Source organism: Mobula hypostoma, chromosome 5, assembly GCF_963921235.1.
Source record: "Mobula hypostoma chromosome 5, sMobHyp1.1, whole genome shotgun sequence".
Classification (NCBI taxonomy): Eukaryota; Metazoa; Chordata; class Chondrichthyes; order Myliobatiformes; family Myliobatidae; genus Mobula; species Mobula hypostoma.
In genome coordinates, this window is record NC_086101.1 from 78,358,033 (window position 1) to 78,376,162 (window position 18,130).

At 42.5% G+C, this 18,130-nt stretch overlaps 1 protein-coding gene across 3 annotated transcripts in view; it reads right to left on the reverse strand.

The window, feature by feature from the left end:
- lypd6 (LY6/PLAUR domain containing 6) overlaps positions 1-18,130 on the reverse strand; it is a 292,378-nt gene that overhangs the window by 39,864 nt on the left and 234,384 nt on the right. The gene's annotated exons all lie outside the window — the stretch shown is intronic.

An 18,130-nucleotide genomic window follows, 5' to 3' on the forward strand; every position in this document is an offset into this window, starting at 1 on the left:
GAGCTAGTTAGAACCAGCTTACATTTTTACAACCCACTTCCCATCCCACACCCTTGCTAGACATCTGGTCCTCCAACTTAGTGACAGAAATTTACATGCAAGACACTCATCTTTCAGCAGATGACTTTTTCCTGCATTAGCCGCAGAACAAAGGATTGAATTTCTTTCAAAGGCACATCAAAACAGTCCAGCCGATTCGCTTTGGCAGCTGACTGACAAGCTTACCAGAGACGGTGTTTTGCTTGGCAGTATGTCAAGTCGAGCACATGGGCTGCTGGCAGACAACTGAGAGGTTGGTGCTCGTAGTGTTGGGGGCGGGGGCCTTAAACCTTAGAAATAGCAGGCAGGTGGGTGGGAAGCCAAGTCCAAGGCAGCTCTTGACTTAGCCAGCTAAACAACAAAGTTGTTATAAAGGATCAGCCACCTCTAAAGCTCTATTTCTTGCAGTGTTACCTCAGGCTCCGATTCTGAGTAATTTGACTGGTTACATTTTTTCGGGTTGAGACGCAGAAACGTCAAATCCATTTTAGTATTATAGAACCTTTGCCGCACTGGTTTTTAAAAACAGCCTGATTCGCCCAGTTCCTCACCCAGTGGCTTCAGACTGATACTTACAATAATGTGGCCTTTGCCTCACTGGCTTTAAACAGCCTGATTCTTCCAGTCCCCCCCTACACTGCGGCTTCAGTCTGACACCATTATAATAATGTGGTCTCTGCTTCACTGCCATGCCCATAAAATTAACTGACAAATTCATGAAGTAAAGATACAATTGCTCATTTGTCAGGGATGATTAACGCAAGGACATGTTTTCTTTACCATCAGCAGATGAGGAGACAAAAGCTTTTGGCTTCCTGGGGGCAGGGAACATTATTATAAATATTTTCCCTTCCAGCTCACTGCACGCTAAAAGGTTGATTCTCCCAAATTATACACCGCTTTGAGAACACCCCAAAGCCTGAAGCAGATGCACCAATGACCCTTATAATTCGCTCCATTCCTGCCTGCAGTTAGATTATGTTTCCAGCAGGTCAGAGGGAAAACGAATGTCTCCAGCTTCATTTTGGTTTGATACATTCTGTGAAACACTTACCTACAGGGTGAGAAGAAGCACTTCAGTAAACAGAAAGGAGATACAATGGCACCACCTTTAAAATGATAGAGTTCCACAACTTTCTTGTATTCAAGATACAGTCCCCAAGGCAAACTTCACCTTTCCTTGTCTACCCTTTCAGGCCATGTGTGACATTTAATGATTCAGGAGGGATGAAATAAAATAATCTTCAAACTAATTTATTTCAGAGATGCCAGCATCTCTATGTATTAAGATTGCAAAACTAATAATATGGATATCCCAGATATACCAAATGAAAAAGATCACAGTAAACACACTCATCTGTAATTATTCAACCCTCAAAGAATGAAATGGAAGGTTTATACTTGGCTAGGCTGTTACTTTGATTTATAGTAATTATTGCAGTTTAAATTAATTTGGTGTGATTAGTTGTTGCTTAGGTTGATGCTTCACCAATGGCCCCTAAGTGGCAATTAAATGAATTATCTTATTAGTCAGTTGAGACATTTTGACTGGGACATGGTGCAATCTTTTTGATCCTTTGAATATATCTTGGAATTGCTATCATTCATACGAAAAGCAGATGGAGCTTGGATTTAACATCAGTTTTAAAAGACAACATGAGGCCCACCCCTAGTACCGGACTAAAGTGTCAGTCTAGATTATATGACTAGGGCTTGGGAGGAGTGGGCCTTGAACCAGTAACCTCCTGACCCAAAGGCAAGAGTACTTCCAACTGAGTCTAAGTATTTCTTATGCAATTTGACATCCTTCTACAATTATGTTTTCTATCATATGGTTTGGGTATTAACTTGATTGACTGACAGACACCCTGGGGTTAAAATTGTATCATATAACACTGTGGAAGTCCAAATCAACAGCAAACCTCCCAAGCAGTGTTAGAAACACATTTGATTCCTTATTGCTCAAAGCTTTCTGGGGACATCGTTGTTGACTACATTGAAGAGGGACAAGGTGGTACCATCAACATACTAATGAAGTACCTGGCGTTAAACAAAAATCTAGGAGTCAACATCAAGTCTATAGTAATCAAGATCACTTGGTCTGTGTATGGCCCATCCCATCATTCTCAAAAGTGCAACTAGAATCTGACAATAAAGTGCTAACATTAACAAAAATATTTACCTCAACAGTGGAGCAAGAAATGGGGATGCCCCATTCAATACCACACCAAAACTGTTGGATATTGCCAGGTGCTGGCCATTGCCCTCCCAACTGTCTTCGGGACATCCCAATAGGCAAACTACCCCAATGGCTACCCGCCCCCCCCCCCCACCACCGTTATCTGTTAGCCAAAGTTCCTGAACAGCAATCTCTTCAATCACAAGATCAGTGGGAATAGTTGGCCTGGAATGTGCTTGGAGTCTTGTTGCGATTAGAAAGAGTGGGTCAACAGGGATCTCCCTCAAACCAGTCGGGTTAATATTACCTCATGAACACTATCAAATGACCCAAGATACAAATTGTGGGGATCCAGTCAAGACAATAGGAACCTCTACTACCTTGAAGATTATGACAGAGAAAAGGCCATCGACAAGCTCCAGCTAGAATTCCCCTTTGCATGCAAAGTATGAGCAGAGGCATACCGGTATCTATTCTGGTCTATCCTCCGCAGCTCATTATCACCAGAACACACACTCAAGTTATACATCAACTGGTGCCAAAAAAACATCAATCCTGGTGCTGACTTGGTGGGTGCAACCAGTCAGCTCATAAAGGACAAAGATAGAGAAGATTTCCTTTTATAGAGTGCCCTCACAGCTCTGGATAGCCTGTAGAACTTTTCAAAGAGTGGTCACAGACATTATGCATAAAATGTCAGAATAAAAAGGTGGGGAGAGGGAAAGTACAAGCTAGCAGGTGATAGGTGAAGCCAGATTGGTGGGGGTGGGGGTGAATGAAGCAAGAAACTAGGAGGTGATAGGTAGAAAAGGTAAAGGGCTGGAGAAGGAAGAATCTGATGAGAGGAGAGTAGATCATGAGAGAAAATGATGGGGTGGGGTGTACCAGGGGAGGTGAGGAGAGGATGAGGTAACAGGGGAGCCAGAGTGGAGAATGGAGTGGGGGGGGGGTGCAGGGAACATGACCAAAAGTTATAGAAATCGATGTTTGGGCCCAGGTGTAATATAAGGTGCTCCACCACCCTGACAGTGGCTTCATCATGACGGTAAGCTACCAAAAACAGTAATGTGATGATGGGAGTTGTAGGATATTGACTAGAGCACAAGGAATGATCCCCTTTTCAATGTCATAACCACTTTCATCAGTATTTAGGGCTCAGCCTAATATATCCTTTGAAAGGGCGTACATTCCTTGATCAGTTCTGTTAAACTCCCAGCCTTGATTTCCACACTCAGTACTGTGCAAAAGCCTTGGGCATCCTAAATATCTGTGTAATTTTATGTATTACGCTGTACTGGTGCTGCAAGAACAAGTTTCATGACATACGTGAGTGATGATAAACCTGATTCTGATATGGGTCTCTCTTGTAGACAGAAAGAGGGAAGGGGGCAGGGAGAGGGGAATCGTGGTTAGGGAAAAGGGGAAGGGAGAGGGGAGGGAGTAGGAAGCGCCTGAGAGACATTCTGTAATGATCAATAAACTAATTGTTTGGAATTAGAATGATCTTGCCTAGAGTCCCAGCGCTGGGTGTGCCTGTACCTACACCAACCACCCCCCCACCCCCCACAGGCACTCCTTCTCTGCCAGCTGTCCCTCACCCTCACCATTCCAACATCCTTTGCCCCTGCCAGATTTACAAACTCGCTCTCCGCTCCACATTGACAAATACAGTACTGTGCAAACACCTTAGCCACCCTAGCTATATTCATGTGCCTCAGACACTTGCACAGTACTGTAGAGTGAGACTGAAATGCACAGTTCGACTCAGAGACAAGAATGCTGTAAGCATCCACATGGTGCATGTGTCTCACTATCAGCTAGCCATCCGCCATATTTACTGAATCAAAATGTCTGAGCCGTGAGCAAAGCCTTCAGGAAAATCTAATCTGTTTTCATCTCTTTTTTCTGCATTTGCAGCTCAGTGCATCCCTCCCATTGGTGATTAGTGGCACCAACGTACCTCACGTCAAGATGTGTCACAACAAGGTCTTTAGATGCCGTGAAGAAGCACTCCAGGTCAGAGGCTCCACAAATAACTCGTCTGGAGATCTAGCTACTGCACCTCTACCAGATCTTAGGAAATCCTAGATCTCAACAATGAAGAACTGAAGTCATATATTCATGACCTCTTCACTCATCTATTACTTTGAATGCTCTGAAGAATGATCCATTCTCACTTTGTGAATCAGGTGATCCAGATTCACTTATCGCATGTACATCAACGTAGTGAAATGTGTCATTTGCGTAAACACCAGCACCACCCGAGGATGTGCCAGGTGCTTTGTTCGGTATTGGGGGACAGTATAGAGAGACACGCAGAGGCCAACCCGCAGGCTATTCAACTGAACTTTATTATCACATTGCCTATACAATGTGAACTCCTCCCATGCAGGAGCAGCTAACTGAGGGAGGCAGCGCACGTGTCACCACGCAGCGTTCCCATCTCACTCGGCAGAAAAACATAGAAGCAACAAAATAACTACAGAACAAGCTCCCTTTCCTTTTTTCCCCATCAACCCAACCACCCAGAGCCCTCCAACTCCAGGACAAGCCTTTGGGCCTCCAGCAGACTCAGAGACCTCTGACCTCCCAAGTAGACTCCAGACATGTCGGCCCAGGGCTTTGGCCAACAAGCCTCAACTTCTGACAATCCAATTGACCTTCACGCTTCGATCATCAGAATCAACCCCGAGACGATGCTCAAATAACTGTAAGTCATATAAAGTGGCTTGCTTACCAAAACGATTATCATGTTCCACATTGACAATATTCTCTGGGCTCTGCTGGTATAGATTAAAATTTTGTGCCTTTGTCTGCATTTGCTTTTATGGTGCCTTTTTTGGGACCTTTTTTGGCTTAGTTATGCTGATGGCAGATCACCAGAAAACACATACACATAGGCTATTTAAAAACTGGTAAAATTGAATGTGGCATTGGCCTCATTTGTGGCAACAATTCATTCTATTTGTTCCCAGCTTGAGCAATGTGAATGATTTTGTTTCCACAAATCTCTTAATATTGCCGTTGGATCATGGCCAACAAGGCAAGGCTTTGCAATCTGTGAAACCCAACTCATTAAAACTTAAGACTGTCAAACTTACCTCAAGTCACAAACAGTAATGAGTTATCCATCCAATCTGTTGTACAAACAGAGCAGTCAATTTTTCTGACAAGTGAACTGACTACAGTTGCCAACAATCACAATTATAATTATGAGCATTAATCTGTGCAGTGACATTGTTAGCACTTGTATCAGTCCTAACATACTTATATTACTCATTATAAGTATGTAAATATCATATATAAATATTGTATCCATATTGGACATTTTCTAAGCTAAACCAAATAATTTATTCCTGGAAACTATTCCTTCTCCCTTAACAACTGTTTAGTTTTCCACAATTCTTTGCCCTCTATATAGACACTGTTTAACTCACTGGTCAGTAACAAACCTGTACCTAATTGTAGTGTATGGATCTACTTCCTTTAGAGCAATGACTCTTCCCCACCCCCACACAACCCCCCAGCACTCCATATTGATCTGCTGTCTACACTTGCGCATGGTTCTCTGTCCTGCTGCAATGTGAATCCACCAGTCAAAGCCATCTCCCACGTTTGTGTGTATATATATATATATATAGTGCACAGTCAACACTAATAAAGTGGCCACTGAGTGCATGTTCATGGTCTTCTGCTGCAGTAGCCCATTCAACCTCAAGGTTCGATGTGTTGTGCATTCAGAGATCCTATTCTGCAGGCCACTGTCGTAACGTGTGGCTACTTGAGTTACTGTCACCTTCCCATCAGCTTGAACCAGTCTGACCATTCTCCTCTGACCTCTCTCATTAACAAGGAAATTTCACTCAAAACCACCACTCTAGGGATGTGTTTTTTTTGCACCATTCTATGTAAATTCTAAAGACTGTTGTGCATGAACAATCCTAGGAGATCAACAGTTTCTGAGATAATCAAATCACCCTGTCTGCCAACAGTAATCATTCCAGTCAAGTCACTTAGATCACATTTCTTCCCCATTCTGATGTTTGGTCTGAACAACCATGTTTGTTTGTTTGTTGTTTTTTTTTCTCTCTCTCGTTTTACAGCAGTGACCATGTCTTCACCATGTCTGCATACATTTATACATTGAGTTGTTGCCACATGATTGGCTGTTTAGCCATTTGCATTAACAAGTGCAGGTGCACCTAATAAAGAGGTCACTGAGCGCATGTTCCATTAACAACTGTTGGAAGATCAGGCAATTGTCCATTAAGATACAATTAGAAATTCATTTTTGCAGATAATCTGTGATGTCACCAAAGGATAAATCTTCCAATTTTGTGACTAAACTGCTATCATATACAAGGATGGATAGTTCGCTGTTCGAAAACTAATTTCATTCAAGGCCTTTATTTCTGACACATCATCTTTAATGATTCATGAAGCCATTTGTGAGTTAGATGGGTAATCTCCAAATGTGAATTTCCGATGCAGAGTCAAAATTCAGAAGAATATTGCCCAGTTACAGGGAATTACATGATCACCCTCTTCGATTTGAATGCAATTTGAAATTAAAATGCTTCCAGAAGCAAAGTGCAGCATTTTTGAAAGCATTGGAGTTGTTGCTCCTTTTTAAGCCTGTGGTGCATCAGGCGACATTTTTGTCAGTTCGAAGTAAAATTTATTATCAGAGTACATAAATGTCACCACATACAATCCTGAAATTCTTCTTCTGCAGGCATATTTAACAAATCTATAGAACAATAATTGCAAACATCAGGAACTGTTAAGTGCAAACTGTGCAAATGCAGATACAAATGAATATAAATAATGAGCATGAAATAACAGATAACATAGCTATCCCCTTTTGTTCAAGAGCCTGATGGTTGAGCGGTAGTAGCTGTTCTTGAACCTGGTGGTGTGAGTCCTGAAGCTCTTGCACCTTCTACCTGATGGCAGCAGTGAGAAAAGAGCATGGCCTGGGTGGTGAGGATCTCTGATGACAGATGCTGCTTTTGTACCCCAAATGTTTCATGTAGATGTGTTCAATGGTTGGGAGGGTTTTACCCGTGATTACTGGGCCAACTCCACTACCTGTTGTAGGATGTTCTGCTCTAAAAGATATTGGTGTTCCCATACCAGGCCATAATGCAGCCAGTCAGCACACTTTCTACTACACATCTATACAACTTCGCCAAGGTGTTCAATGACAAGCCGAACATCCACAGATCCGAGAAAGAAGAGATGCTGTCGTTCTTCCTTTGCAATAATATTTATATGATGGGTCCATAACACCCAGGAATGTAAAGTTACTGACCCTCTCCACCTCTGATCCTCTGATAAATACTGTGTCATGGTCTGTAGCATTTGATTTTTTTTTAAATGAAGCCAAGTTGCTAGCTCAACGCTCAACTCAGCACAGATGGAAAGTGTGCAAGGAGCCAGCTGTATTCAAACTCTGGACCATTCACCTCAAAGTCCAGTGCTGACGCCACTGCACCACCAGCCGGCGATTTTGAAAGCATTCCAAACAGTGTCTCCAGAATTGAATTGATTTGTTGGAGTTCTTTGAGGTTTACACACATTCTTGAATCTTTTCCTCTGTCCACCTGGTAATACTCCCTACAGTATGTCTCTGAATTCTAGGGTTGGACATACAAAGGATGTAGCCAATCCAGTATAGCGAGCACAGAATAACTGGGGCCTCATTGTGGAGAATATTTGGCCAGTAAGTTGATAAACAAGTCCAGATATTCTCTTCCACCCCTGGGTAAGTGCTCTATGAAGACTGATGGTTAACAAATGCCTGCACAGATTCATCAGGGTTGTTGCCAGCTGAACAGTTCAACTCTGATTTGGAGGCATCATGATGAATTAAGTTAGCTGCATGAAGAACTATAGCCAGGTGCTTAGATTTTCCATGCGACTTGCACCATTTCCCATTTGAAGGCCATTCTGCTCTGAAAGGGCGGCTGTCACGTTGTTTTCAGTTCTGCCCTTCTCTACAAATCTGGTCAACACATCTGCAGATAACAATCAGCAAAGGTTGCACCTGGTGTTCATCTCCTGCTCATCCCCTTCAGAATAGCACTTTGAGGTCTTTCTACCTCAATCACCCTCTATTCCAGTGACTGCCATGTTTCTATGGGCTAAGGTTGCTTAAAAAAAAATCAAGGAATTGGCTATTCAGGTAACAGGTGAAGAAAATTCTTCATGAGGGTTGAGCTTTGCATACAGTTTCCAGTCTGTATTTGATTGAAACACCAGTTAGAATGCAGATCTTACTGGCAACTGTACATCCTTGTTCTATGACGAAAGTAAGTGGCTATTTAAGAACACTTGAAGTTATAATAATAAAGATTAAAAACAAACAAGATAAATATCAAGTGCAACTTCAGAGCAATCAGAATCTGATAAAAACATTGCAAAACACAAAGATTTTAATGGTTCCCTCAGTGCAGCAGGATTACAAGCAACAACTCAAGGCCTTGGGATTCTGTTCTAATAGGATCCTTATATTGTCCAACAAAGAAATGTGTTTGGATAAAGATGCAGTTGAATATGGATTGTGAGCAGGTAACTTTATTTGGATGTGAAAATCCTTACAGGGAAGGAGACTGAAATATAATATCAACAAGAACACTAACTTGTTTAATTCAAATAACATGCCAAACATTCCTTCCTTTGCCCAATATTAAATACTTACAAACCACACTTCAAGACATTATTACCAACAAGCAATAGCATCAGTAACCCAGAATGAAAAGAAAATATGAAAAATCCAAATGGTTCTCAAGATATATTAAGCAATCATCAATGACATCACACTTTAAAAACTGTCTTATCCAAAGTTTCCATTTACAGTGCAATTCATGCCCCTTGGGGATGAAGAAGATAAAGTCAGATCTATCAGTATACAGTAAGTAATGGGAATTACAGAGGCATGAAAGAGGACCTGGCCAAAGTTGATTGAAAGGGGACACTAGCAGGGACGATGGCAGAACAGCAATGGCTGGAGTTTCTGGGGACAATTCAGGATAGGTACACCCCAAAGATGAAGAAGTATTCTAAAGGGGGGGATGAGGCAACTGTGGGTGACAAGGGAAGTCAAAGACAGTAGAAAGCAAAAGAAAGCATATACTATAGCAAAACTTGTTGCTGTTGCTGAGTGCCATTGAGTCGTCGTCGACTCATGGTGACCGTATGGACAGCGTAGTTGTCCACAGCACTTTCATGGCAAGATAGAGAAGATGATTGCCAGGTCTTTTTCCACAGATACTGCAGCCAGATTCGAACTCAGGACCATCCACCTCAAAGTCCAGTGTTGACACCACTACACCATGGGCTGACCTATAGCAAAACTTACTGGGAAGCTAAAGGCTTGGGAAGTTTTTAAGAACCAACATAAGGTAACTAAAAAAAAAACCTTAAGGAATGAAATATGAAGGTAGGCTACCCAAACTTATCAAAAAGGATACCAAAAGTACTTTTTCCAGATATATAAAGGGGGGGGGGGAGGGAAAGAGGCAAGAGTGGATATTAGGCCACTGGAAAATGATGCTGGAGAGGTAGTAATGGGTGACATGGCAATGTCAGATGAACTAGATAGGTATCTTGCATCAGACTGCACTGTGGAAGACACTAGTGGTATGCTAGAAATTTGAGTGTATCAGAGGGCAGAAGTGAGTGTAGTTGCTATTACTAAAGAGAAGATGCTTGGGAAGCAGATTGATCTGAAGGTGGGTAAGTCACTTGGACCAGATGGATTACACCCAGGGTTCTGAAAGAGGTAGTTGGAGATTGTGGAAACATTAGCAATGATCTTTCAAGAATCTGGAACGGTTCCAGAGGACTGGAAAATTACAGATGTCCAGATGATGAGAGGTATTGTTCGTGTGCATCGCCAGAGACTATTTCCCGATGGTTGAAGTGGCTAACACAAGGGGGCATAGTTTTAAAGGTGCTTAGAAGTAGATACAAGGGGGATGTCAGAGGCAAGTTTTTCCGCACAGAGAATGGTGGGTGCGTGGAATGTGCTGCCGGCGACTATGGTGGAGGCGGACACAATAGGGTCTTTTAAGAGACTCTTAGATAGGTACTTGGAGCTTAGAAAAACAGAGGACTGTGCAGTAGGGAAATTCTAGGCAGTTTCTAGAGTAGGTTACATGGTCAGCACAACATTGTAGGCCGAAGGGCCTGTAATGTGCTGTAGATTTCTATGTTCTAAAATTCTGATGTCACTCCATTCTTTAAGGGAGGAAGGCAAAACAAAGGAAATTATAGACCAGTTAGCCTGACTTCAGCAGTTGGGATGATGTTGAAGTCCCATTATTAAGGATGAGGTTTCGGGGAACTTGGAGGGACATGATAAAGTTGGCCAAATTCTTCATGATTTCCTTAAAGGGAAAACTTCCTGACAAACTGTGGGAATTCTTTGAGGAAACAACAGGCAACATAGACAAAGGAGAGTCAGTGGATGTTGTCTACTTGGATTTTCAGAAGGCATTTGTCAGGGCGTCATTGCTTAACAAGATAAAAAACCATGGTATTACAGGAAACATACTAGCGTGGACAGACGATTGGAAACACTTCTCTTCACATCTCAATGATTCTGATGACTGAATTGATGGCTTTTTGGCTCCGTTTGCAGGTGGTACAAAGATAGGTGGAGGGACAGGTGGTGTTGAGGAAGCAGAAGTCTGCAAAAGGACCTTGATTGGGAGTATGGAGCAAAGTAGTAGATGGAATGTAGTGTAGGGAAGGGTATGGACTTGAACTTTGGCAGAAGGAATAAAGGTGCAGACTATTTTCTACATAGGGAGAAAATCTAAAAATCTAGGGGGTGTGGTTCTTGGGAATCCTCATACAGGATTCCTAAAGGTTACCTTGCAGGTTGAGTTGGTGGTAAGTTGGTGTTGGCTGGTAAGTTGGTTCATTTCGAGAGGGCTAGAATACAAGAGGAAGGATGTGATGCTGAGGTTTTATAAGGCATTGGTCAGGCTGAGTATTTAGAGCAGTTTTGGGCCCCTTACCCAAGGAAAGATCTGCTGGCATTTGGAGAGAGTCCAGACGAGGTCCTCAAGAATGATTCTAGGAAAAGTTAAATGTATGAGGAATGTTTGATGGCTTTGGGCCTGTACTCACTGGAGGTCAGAAGATTGAGGGGTGCGGGATCTCATTCAACCATATCGAATGTTGAAAAGCCTAGTCACAGTGGATGTAGAGAGGGTGTTTCATGTAATGGGTGAGTCTAGTTTCAGAGGGCACAGCCTCAGAATTAGAGTTATGTCCATTTAGAACAGAGGTGAGGGGGTGGTGATTCTGTGGTATTTATTGCCACATACAGTTGTGGAAGCAAAGTCATTGAGTATATTTAACAAGGTTGATAGGTTCTAGGTTAGTCATTGTGTCAAAGGTTACAGGGAGAGGTCAGGAGAATGGGATTGAGAAGAATAAATCAGCCATGAGAGAATGCTGGAGAAAACGATGGGCCAAGTGTTATGTCTATGGTGTCAAATGACCCTTACTAGAGTTGTGGTCATGAAGACAATCAAGATATAGAGTCATACCAGGAGTGAAACAGACCCTTCAGCTCCGTTGAGTTTGCTAAAGATTCCAATGCAAGATGGCTCTATTTTCTTGTTTGGCCTATATTCTTCTAAACCTTTCCTGTACATCAGCTGGAAAGTTGGCCACAGAAATGCCATATGGAGTTTAATCTGTGCAGGTGTGGGAGGTCAAAGATAGGAAAGTATACAGTAAAGAGCAAGACCCTAAAGAACACTGATAAGTACAGAAAAATCTTGGGGTGCAAGTCTAGCTCTACGGCGTGCTTTCCTTCATCAATCAGGGCATTGAGCAGAAAAGTTCGGAAACCATATTGCAGCTGTATAAAACTTCAGTTAGACCACCGGGGGCCTTTCTAGTTGTCCCACTACATGAAGAATGTAAAGGGTTTTGAGAGGATCTGGAGAAGTTCACAAGAGTGGTGCCTGGATTAGACAGTATTAACTACAAGGAGAAGCTGGACAAACTTGGAGGATTAAGATCACGTGGGGTGATCTGATAGAAGTATATAAAATTCTGAGAGGCATAGATAGGGGTGGTAGTCAAGAGTCTTTTTACCCCCCGGGTGGAAATGTCAAATGCCTAAAAGGAGGGGAGGGGGGAACATTAAAGGAGTTTTCAAAGATTTTTTAAAATATATAAACAGTGCATGACTGGAAACACTGCAGGAAAAGTTGAAAACAGCAACATTTAGACAGATACATGAACAGACAGGGGTTATAAAGCACGTGCAGGCAGATGAATTAGTTATACTGGTTTCACAGTAGATTCTAGTGCTATACTATGTTCTCAGGAGAGAGTGGTTCCTAAACCTGATACAGGTACGCTTCCACCTGTGTACTCTTGACAAAGAGGCTGGCCACTTGTAACACATACCAAATATTTGGGCTTGTGATGTGGATGATTTGAAACGCATTTTCAGATATACAACTGAATTCTTACTGTTGGGTAATTTAAAAGGAGAATGGGAAGTCAATGGGGATAGAAGCCTACATAGTGTTGAATTATATAGCTGCTTGAGACATGGCCGAAATGCAAGACCTGGTTCCACGCTACGAGGAGTTGTGGCAAACCCATTATTTTTCAGTGTAATCATGAGTATTTTGCTGTTTGCATGATTTGTTCTTTTGTTTTTGCACTTGGGTGTTTGAAATTTTCTTTGATCGGGTTCCATGTCTCGTAGCTGTCTTTGGGAAGAAGGCTCTTAGGGCTGTACACTGAATACATACTTTGTATCTCAGAGTGCTGGACCAATTGTTAATTCCTAACAACTAAAGAAAAAAAAGTTGGCTGTGATCAACTTCAGATGTGGACATCTTCTCTGACTCCTACTAGCAATCAGTAAAAGGCCCACAATCAAGATTACCCACATTTCTTAGTAGCTTGTTAAATACTAACATCAGTTTTGAACTCTGGTTCCCAACAATGAGTTACCTTGTCATTAGTACAGTGAATTACATCGGTAAAGAACATGAGAAAGCATTTAAGTACAGTTCCATTGAACCCAGAGGTTCATTGGGTGAACTTCAGAGCCCAAGGCCCAGAGTCCTCCAGCATAGAAACAGGTCATCCAGCTCATCATGTCCGACACTGAGCAGTGGGGACCCACCCGTTATTAATCCCATTGTACAGCGCTTGGCTCATAGTCTCCTATCCCTGATGTTCATCTAGGAAATTTCTTAAGCACCGTCAGCAACTCTTCATCCACCATTAGAGTAATGCTGCATGGAAACAGGACCAAATGCTTGGTCTATCCCAAGGGCCTGGACCTATTGTTGTTAGCAATTATTAGCTTAAAAAAAAGGCCCTCATTTCCTCTTACCCCAAATATATTTCTTCTAATCATATCTTAACGGGAGGGATTTTCTAGATTTTTTTTTAAAAAAGTATGACACAGTAACAAGTAAAAGTGCAAAGCTATGCAATTTTTTTTAAAAAGCAGGCTCAGTTAGTCCTGTTGATGAGTTCAAAGCGGCTTTCATCAATCGACAAAAAAATTCACATTAATGGAACGACACAGCCAGCTTGATTTAGGTGAGAAAGGGTAATAAGAAAACCCGTCAGCCATAGATCCCAAGAGACTTTAGACAATTCATTGGGTAGACAGTGTGCACTGAAGAATATTAAACGAGGTTGGGATTTAGCTGTGATGCCTAAAAATGTAATATTCTACCCTACAACCACCCAGAGTTCATCTCACCAAATGCAGACTATTAAAATGTGATAATAGAATTAAATATGTGCCACATCAAATCAGAAAAGAACAAACACACAACTGTGAAATGTGCTTTCAAACATGAGAAAGATAAATTAGCCTTTAACAAATGTTAATTATATTACAGCATGTTAATTATCAACAACATAACTTCACCAGTACCATACTTAGTGTGCCTGTAATCTACATACATAAAGGTAGGTAAATGCCCCACTTTCAAATAAAAACTCAGGCTGTGTGCTGCTAAACATCTTAGTTACAACAGAAGAAAATGCAAAGTTGTATTGTAGTTTGCCACAAGGAAGTTTCAGTTTTAAAGTTATAAAAATGATCATAAAGTTCTGAGACCTTTCTTTGAATTATTTCATGGTTTGAATAACTTTGTTAGAGAACTACCATTTGATCATGCTGTTTGATCCACCATGTTCCTCCAGCAGACTATTTGTTGCTCCTGATTCTAGTGTCTGCCATTTGATGGGTGAATCACTTAATCATCTCTGGTGCACGAATCATTCTCGCTGCAATCACTCAGTGTGCAGGGTGAGCTATTGCTGAGATGCTGGGCTTAGGACTTCTCCTTCATCAGGGTGCAGCCAATGCTGGGACTAGCAGAACCTGACAGACGGTCTGGGTCCCATTGTGTCTCTCACGTTGTCACCCATTGGACGTAATGAAAGGCTTCTTCCTCCTCCGCCCAGCTGAGCGGCAGGCTCACCGAGACAAAGTGAGTGGTCTGTCAAAACATGAAGCAAGAACTAGTAATGGCCACAGTCACCTTCATGGCCAGGCTCTATTTCTCACCGCAGCTCACTCTACCTCAGCTGCATCACATCCATTAGATTGCATTTGGGGTTCACTCAGAACAGACCCATGTGGTGATGAGGTCACTAACCATTTTCCCCTGCTGATGGAGTTCCAGCACTCAGGCTCCCAGTACTGGAGCATGAAACCGTGAAGAGTGCAGGGTTTTGTGAGCAGTTCCATTCCACACAGTCGTGCTGTCAATAGCACATCTTTCTAGACATAATCCTGTAACAACCCATTCCTCTAGGGCTTTGAGAACTCACATTGACACAAACTACGCCTGGAATTTGGTGCAATACATGAAAGAGTGAACACACTCCCACAACTCATTTCCCAGTTATCAGTGACTACACTGGTGCCATTTCCCCTATTCATATTGAATTCAAACTCCATTACTTTGACTGCCAGTTCTATTCTCAGCTTCACATCTCGACTCTTGTCCTCCCTTTCTGGATCTCCCCCTTTCCATCTCAGGTTGGCAACAAACCTCCATAACAAACCCATAGCTATGCTTGATCCCATCTGCTACTTGCAAAGACACCTTCTGTTCTCCCTTCCTTTTCAAGTCTGCTCTATGGTGACATTTTCCACATAGGTGCCTCTTATGCTTTTCTTCCTCTCCCTCAGTTAAAACTTTGGATCACATCTCTTATTTCCCACACTTCTGTTCTATTTCCAGCTTTCTTTGGACAGATCAATGATAGACTCGTGCCTTGGTCCTCATCTTCTACTCTAACAGCTTCCTTGTTCAGTAAAATAATCCAGCACAACTTCCACCACCTTCAATGCCAGACACACCCTACAGGAGCAGAATTAGGCCATTCAGTCCAAAGGGTCTGCTGCCGAATTCCATTGTGGCTGATTTATCATCCTTCATCCCCGTTCTCCTGCCTTCTCCCCATATCTTTCGACACTCTTACAAATCAAGAACTTACCAATCTTCACTTTAAATGTACCAAATGACTTAGCTATCTGTGGCTTTGAATTCCACAGATTCATCACCGACTGGCTCAAGAAATTCCTCTTCATCTGCACTATAGGGACGTTCTTCTATTCTGAGGCTGTGCCCTCTGGTTCTGGACACCACCCCACCCACAAATGGAACATCCTCTCTGCATCCACTGATCTAGGTTTTTCAACATTGAATTTGTTTCAATGAGATTCCCCACCCCCCAATTATTCTCCTATACTCCAAGAGCAGGCCCAGAGCCATCATAAAATTCATACATTCTCTAACCCGTGCAAGTCCTTCTGCAAACTCCCTTCTTCCTCAACAGCAGCTGCCCCTCCACCTATCTTCAAATCATCCACAAATTTGGCCACAAAGGCATCAATTCTGTCATCCAAATCACTGACACAAAAAAAGTCTCAATACGAACCCCTGCAGTCACTGGTAGCCAACAAGGCCTTCTTTATACCTACTGTTTGCCTCCTGCCAGTCAACCAATCTTCTATCCATACTTGCATCTTCCTCCTTTCCTTTCAGCATTTTGAAGGCACTATTCCTTTTGACTCCCTAGTCTGCTCTTGCACCTCCACCAACCACTCCTCTTAGGACATCGCTTTCCCATGCAAGGATTATCATTTCTCCTCTTCGCTCCCACCTCCCAACCAGGGACCCAAATGGTCTCTCCAGATAAAGTAGCAATTCACATGCAGATTGCATTGCAATCTAGTGTATCGTATTTGATGCAGATGCTGCAATCCCCTTCACACTGAAGAAATCAGTGCTTGGGCGATGACTTTATAGAGCACTTGCATTCAGTCCGAAGGAGTGACCCTGAGCTCCCAGAAACTATCACCTTAACTCTCCATCCCACTCTGACCCACCTCTTATGCTATTCCAACAAGGCCAAAAAGTAAGCCTGAGAAACAGCACCTTACCTTCCATCTGGGCATGTTTGTAGCTTTTGAACCCAATGACAAATCCAACAACTTCTTGTACTTTTCTGTGGCAAACAGAGGAAGCACTTTTTAATTCTGCTTTTATGCCATCCATCTCTATTGATATAGGTGGTGGGAATGTGAAACATTTCTACCAAAGGAGATGTAAGGTGCTCCTTCCCTCCACTAGCCTGCAGGTCACCCTTGGGCAAGGTGTAGCACCTGGTTAGACTCCCAATCAGGGTCACGTGAAGCTGTGGGATCAGGTGGTGGATGGTTGTATGAGCAGCTGGTGCATATCACTAGTCCTGGTTTTGCGACCACTGACACCAGGCAGACAATCGCTGACGAGTATTGATAATGGCCGGGGTCAACCATCTTGTGAAGACACTGCCCAGAAGGCGACAGTGGTTAACCGCTTCTGTAGAAAAATCTGCTAACAATAAATCATGGTCGTGGAGAGACCATGATCGCCCACATCATATGACATGGTACATAATGAATGCATGATCTATGGCGACGGTTGTTTCTCTCAATTAGAACAGTCACAACTGCAGGGCACATCCTGCAGCATTTTACTTCCTAGCTTATGCAGTCATAGACCACCAAAAATCCATTAATCCTGTTCTTCTCATCTCATCAATTCCCCTTAAATGTTACCATTTACTGACACGCTAACAGCAATTTACGATGGCCATTATACCAACCAATACATCTTTGAGATGTCAAGGAAACCCAGAAGAAATTAATCTCAGAAAATGTGCACACTCCACTCAGACAGCACCTTGGGTCAAGACTGAACCCAGTTTCTGGCTCTATGCTGCTCTTTGTTTTAAGTATCTCATTACTTTAATTCACAGATTTTGTGTTATTTGATTCTTGCGCTGCCTCTCAAATCTCCCTCATTGAAAAACTTCAGCTTATCCTTATAGCAACTCTAGCTTCTTCATAGAGAAACTCCCTTTGTCCTGATCATCCCTTCCCTGCCACCTCTCTATTTTATTTTTCTCTGTCCTGATTCTGATAAAGGGTCTCCTAACTTCTTCTTTGTCCACAGATGTTACCTGACCAGCTGAATCTCTCAAGCTCTGCCTTAAATACACCCAATGACCTGGCCTCCACAGCTGCCTATGGTAATAAATTCTACAAATTTGCCACCCTCTGGCTAAAGAAATTTCTCCGTATCTGTTTTAAATAGACACCCCTCTATCCTGAGGCTGTGCCCTCTTGTCCTAAACTTCCCCACCATGAGAAATATCCTTTTCAGATCTACTGTCCAGGCCTTTCAACATTCAAAAGGTTTCATTGAAATCACTCTCTCCCTCCCATCCTAAATTCCAGACTCAGAGCTATCAAACATTTGTGGTGTGATAACCCTTTCATTCCTGGAATCATCCTTGTGAGCCTCCACTGAACACTCTCCAATGACAGCACATCTTTTCTTA